The sequence below is a fragment of the Crocodylus porosus genome, unplaced genomic scaffold (assembly GCF_001723895.1).
Source record: "Crocodylus porosus isolate Cpor-Errol unplaced genomic scaffold, CroPor_comp1, whole genome shotgun sequence".
Classification (NCBI taxonomy): Eukaryota; Metazoa; Chordata; order Crocodylia; family Crocodylidae; genus Crocodylus; species Crocodylus porosus.
Genome location: NW_017728886.1, coordinates 270,221,940 through 270,227,483, shown reverse-complemented (window position 1 = coordinate 270,227,483; position 5,544 = coordinate 270,221,940).

Genomic DNA, 5,544 nt, shown 5'->3' with positions numbered 1-5,544 from the left:
TGGTGAGGGGAGGCTGAGGGACCTGGGCTGATTGAGTCTGGAGAAGAGAAGACCGAGGGGGATTGACCAGCAGCCGTCACCTCCCTGCCGGGGGGCTGCAACGAGGATGGAGCTGGGCTGGTCTCAGTGGGGGCAGACGACAGGACAAGGAGCAATGGGCGCAGGCTGCAGCAAGGGAAGTTGAGGTTGGATATTAGGAAAGCCTTTCTCACTAGGAAAGTAGTAAAGCACTGGGACAGGTTATCCAGGGAGGTCGTAAAATCTCCATCCTTGGAGGTGTTTAAGACCTGGGTAGACACAGCCCTGGCTGGGATGATGGAGTTGGGGCTGGTCCTGTTGGAGCAGGGGCTTGGACTGAATTTTCTATGATAAAGGCTCAGCCGTCCAAGTATGAATCTGTCACCGGCCCCCAACACAGCACAAACGCTCAGGCCTCACCCATCACCTGCTTTCGATGACACTATTTCTCTGTTGCTGAGAGGACTGCAGAACTGCCCCTGAGAAGTGGTAGAGCATCGCTGCGGGTGAAAGCCAAGCCTGGCCACCACAGTACAGTGCAATGAAGTCTGAGAAGAGGAACAACATTTTAGCCCCCAGATGAACGTGAGGAGCAGTGAATTTTTAGCAAAAGCCACTACTCCCAACATGCGAGTAACAGACACACGACAGCGTTCCCAAGCTACATCTGTCATGTCCTGTCTCAAGATGGACGTCAGCCTTTCATCTCTATGTAAGGGCCAAACACAACTGGATTTCCTGCTTGGGATAACTGCACATCCTATCATGTACCAGCAACTTGTAGAAATATCAGTGCCCTGCATCCCTAGGTATAACACAGGTACCAGCATCAAGTGCCAGTCTAGTTTCCTCTGCAGGGCAGGTCTGCACTGAGTGCCCAAGTAATTCCTGACCCCCAGCACGGATGTACATACGCTGCTGGTGTCCCCAGCACAGTGCATGTGCATGTGCTTGCATACCTGTCTGTGCACTCATCTATACATCGCCTTATAAAACACAAATACGAATTCTTTCAGTGAAAAAAGTACCTTCTTTCACTAGAAAGATGGACTCTGCCAGTGCTGCAGACATGCAGCTTAGTCTCGAGCTTTAAGAGAGAAATGTTAAGTTACTGGCAAAACCCACTGCGTTCGGGGGCCAGGATTTTATGAGAAATCAGCTGTGAAAAGCCACGGAGGAAGCAAAGGGGAGAAGTGCAAGGTTGGGTTTGGTTCTTGAGATCCCGTACTTCCCGGGCCGGGAACTCTTTCATGGAGACTCAGACAAGCACTCGCAGGGTCTGTGAAAACTTCATCCGTCTCTGATCGCGGTCCAGTGATCACAGATGAAGGAAATGGAAGACTTGGCTTTAATACACAGAGCAAATCCAACAGCAAAAGCAGCGGTACCTCCCGAAGCGCCCAAGCGCAAGCCCACGGCCAAAGCATTTCCCTCGCTCCTCGGAAATGCTCGGCCGTTGCCATATCATTGTTTTCTCTAATGAAACCATATTCCGTAATTGAATATAAGTGCTTTGTATAAGCTTAATATAGAGGAATCAGCATGGAGCCGTAGCAGTTAAATAAAGGCATAAAGCTGTGGGGCTAAGAGCTAGGAGACAGGAAAGTTTTACATTTTATCGACCTGCTGCCTGAACGCGGAGGCAGAAATGTTGGGAAGGCAAATTTGCAGAATTGCTCGTGCCCAAGATAAGTCCCCTCTTTGATAAATCTTGGTCGCCTGGAAGTCTTGGGCTTGCTCGCGGGGGGATGCCACCAGCATTACGGCACGAAGCCCTCTCCTTCTCAAGAGCTGCCCTGCCCGGCGTGGCAGGCTGTCGTTTCATCTGCCGGCGGGTGAAGCGCGCATTAGGAACACTTTGGGATAATTAATTATTCTGAGCTGATGGAGGGAGAGAGGCAGAGAAGCCCTGACCCTCTGCTCACTTACCCAGGTGGAAATCAGGAAACTGTTGGCAGAAAAATTCCCCACATGTGAAAGGGGCTCAGGCCTGTCCCTTGGGGCCTGGCTCAACTCCATCATCCCAGCCAAGGTTTGGTCCAGCCGGGTCTTCAAAACCTCCAGGGATGGAGACCGCACCGCCTCTCTGGGGAGCCTGTTTCAGTGCCTCACCACCCTCCTGGTGAAAGGTTTTCCTGATATCCAACCTCAACTTTCCTTGCACCAACCCTCCTGCTGCACCCACCCCGCAGGGCCCTGGCTGGGGGTTGCCCCCACGCTCAGGCTCAGCCCCACTGCACTGGGGCAGGAGGGGATTTCCCCCCCGCTCAGACTGGTGTGCACTGGGGGGTTTCCCCTTCCTCTGCAGCGGGGCCACGGCCTCTGCAGCATCCATGACCCCCCCGGCAGCAGCAGGACATGGGCAGCCGCGGCCCCCCTGTATCCCGGGGGCTGTGCCGGGGGCAACTGTGTCGTGTGGCTCCGATGTCAGACGCGGGGCTTGTCTGGGCTGGTTTGGACGGGGCTGATCGTGCTTCGGGGCAGGGGCTGGACTGGATGCGACCCCGCAGCCCCCTGCCAGCCTAAACTCGCTGCTGTTCTGGGAGGGCGAGCAAACCAGGCCCCGATAACCCTCTCGGGAGTGACTGGGGGGAGGAAGGAGGATGCTCGCAGGACACAGGACCCCGGGCCCCAGGCGGTCACTGCCAGTGCAAGGCGGCCGGCGGAGACCCCTCCCCATGCTTTGAAGCGGGTGAAGCAGCTTTCCTAATCCCCTTCCCAAATGGAGCTGGAGGCTTTCCCTTTCACATCTCACCCAGGGAGGGCCGGGCAAGAGAGATCCTCTCACTGCCAGCAAGAAAGGGGCCTCCTTGCAGTCCTTTCTGAAAGGGCACGGCTAAGCCGCTGCTGGGTGGAGGGGGACAGGGCTGGTTCAGAGGATCGCGGGGCAGAGCGATGGACCCGAGAAGCGATGGCTCCCCCCAGGTCACGCAGCCCATGGAGCAGCACCAGGGTCCGGGCAAAACCTTCTGCCGCGGGCAGGCCAAGGGAGGTGGTCACAGACATTAGGGCTGGAAGGGACCTCGGGTGACCTTCGAGTCCAGCCCCCCGCCCCAGCGTGGCGTGGGACAGGGACCCGCGCACCCACCAGCACCAGGGAACATGAAGGAAGCAAACAGGGCCAGAGGCATAGGACATGCAGGGACCGGCTTCCTACAAAATAGATCGACCAGCAGCCGTCACCTCCCTGCCGGGGGGCTGCACAGAGGAGGGAGCTGGGCTGGTCTCAGTGGGGGAGATGGCAGGACAAGGAGCAACGGGCTCAGGCTGCAGCAAGGGAAGTTGAGGTTGGATATTAGGGAAAACTTTCTCATGAGGAGGGTAGTAAAGCACTGGGACAGGTTATGCAGAGAGGTGGTGGCATCTCCATCCTGGGAGTCCACCCCGTACCCCAAACCTCACAGCTGCTGCAGAAACCCCCAGGGAGGGCAGTGCAGGGGGGTAGGGACCAGAAAGTCCTGGGCAGATTGGGCAGCCAGGGAAGTCATTTCCAGGATCCCAGCTGGGGCTGGGTGTAGAGCCACGGGGTGGAAGGGACCTGCAGAGCTCACGTCTCATCCAGGCCCTGCCTGAGGCCAGACAAACCCATCATCTAACCTCTCTGTAAACCCACATCACACCCGAACCTGCCCCAAGGAAAGCAGGGGGACCATGTCGGCCAGCGTCCTGCTGCTGTAAAAAGTTGTGAATATGCCGTTTAGAGACCCCAGGCAGAGGCCATGCCCCCAGTGCACAGGAGGGCAACCCCCCCATCCAGACCAGTCTGACCAGGAGAAGAAATTCCTTCCTGACCCCAAATATGACGCCACTCTGACCCTGAGCGCGGGGGCAAGACCCTCCAGCCGGGACCCTGCAGGGTCGATGCCAGCAGGAGCATTGGCGCAGCCCAGCCCCAGCCCTAACACCCAGCACCTCTGGGCAAAGCTTAAAAATCCCCTGAGGTGGAGCAGAAAGAGGGGCCAACCAGCGCAGCCCAGCAGCCGGGGACACCCCCAGAGCAGGGCAGAGGCAGCGCTGCGCCTAGACCATCTCCCGCAGGCGGCCGCCCAACCTCTCCACGGGGCTGCTCACAGGGAACAAAGCAGAGACCGTCAGCGCTGGCGGAGCAGGTCTCCTCCGGCCCTGCTGCAGCGGGGCAACTCCCTTCGCTGCAAGCCGCGGCAAGCTTTGACCCCTCCTGCGTGCCAGTTATTGCTCAGGCACAAAGGTGCCACCCGGGCCCTGCCCACCCCCACCTCCCAGCCCGCACCTTTGCAGACGACTGCAGGCAATAGCTTCCCCGCAGCCCTGGGAGAGGCAGCAGGACCCTGGCAGGATGTGTCCACACACAGGGCTGAGCCGGCCAGCTCAGAGGATGGCACATGGAAAGGGCGCTGCAGAGCTCCTCGTGAAAGGGCTGGCACTGGGGCAGCAGGTGGACTCTGCCCATCAACCCAAGGACGGAGACTGCACCACCTCTCTGGGGAGCCTGTCCCAGAGCTTCACCACCCTCCTGGTGAGCAAATTCTTCCTAATAGCTGACCTCAACTTCCCTTGCTGCAGCGTGAGCCCATTGCTCCTTCCTGCCATCTGCCCCCACTGAGACCAGCCCAGCTCCATCCTCTTTGCAGCCCCCCTGCAGGGAGGTGACGGCTGCTTTTAAATACCACCTTTGTCTTCTCTTCTCCAGACTCAGTCAGTGCAGGTCCCTCGGCCTCTCCTCGCCTGTCCTGTCCCCCAGCCCCACAACCGTTTCCGTTCCCCTCCGCTGGACTCTCTCCAATGTGTCCACATCCTTTCTGTAGTGGGGCCCACAGCTGGACACAGGATCCAGATGTGGCCTCCCCAGTGCTGAACAGAGGGGAAGAATCGCTGCCCTCGATCTGCCGGTGACGCTCCTGCCGATGCAGCCCAGGACGCCGGTCGCCTGCCTGGCACCAAGGGGACACTGCTGGCTCCTGTCCAGCTTCTTGTCCCCTGTCCCCCCCGGGCCTTTTCTGCAGAGCTGCTGCCCAGCTCCTCCCCCCGCCTGCCCCGGTGCAGGGGATCGCTCCTCCCAGGTGCAGGACTCTGCCCTTGTCCTTGTTGAACCTCACGAGACTAGAACCCAGACGTCCTGAATATAAACGAGTCTTCCCTCTCCAGCTACTAAATGCCGCCTTTTCCCAAAGCCAGGATGGGACCCAGTGGTCCTGACTCCTTGGCCTGAAGCATTTGATTATGTCTCCTCTGTGTGCTCTTCTGATGCATGTGCTGTAGTTCAGATCAGGGGTGCTCAACCCCCGGCCTCTGGACCGGATGCGGTCGATGGAGCTGTGTCCTCTGGTCTGGAAATTTAGTGGCTGGGAAGCTAGTGGGTGCTTTAAATGCTGCTGTACTTCTGGTGCTGGGGGGAGGCTGGCTGGTCTGCATAGCTGACAACACGGGTACAGCGAGTGCCAGAGATGTCTCTAGCCAACGCGGTTTCATAGTTTCATAGTTGGTCGGGTCGGAAGGGACCTGAGCAGATCAAGTCCGACCCCCTGCCATGGCAGGAAAGAGTACTGG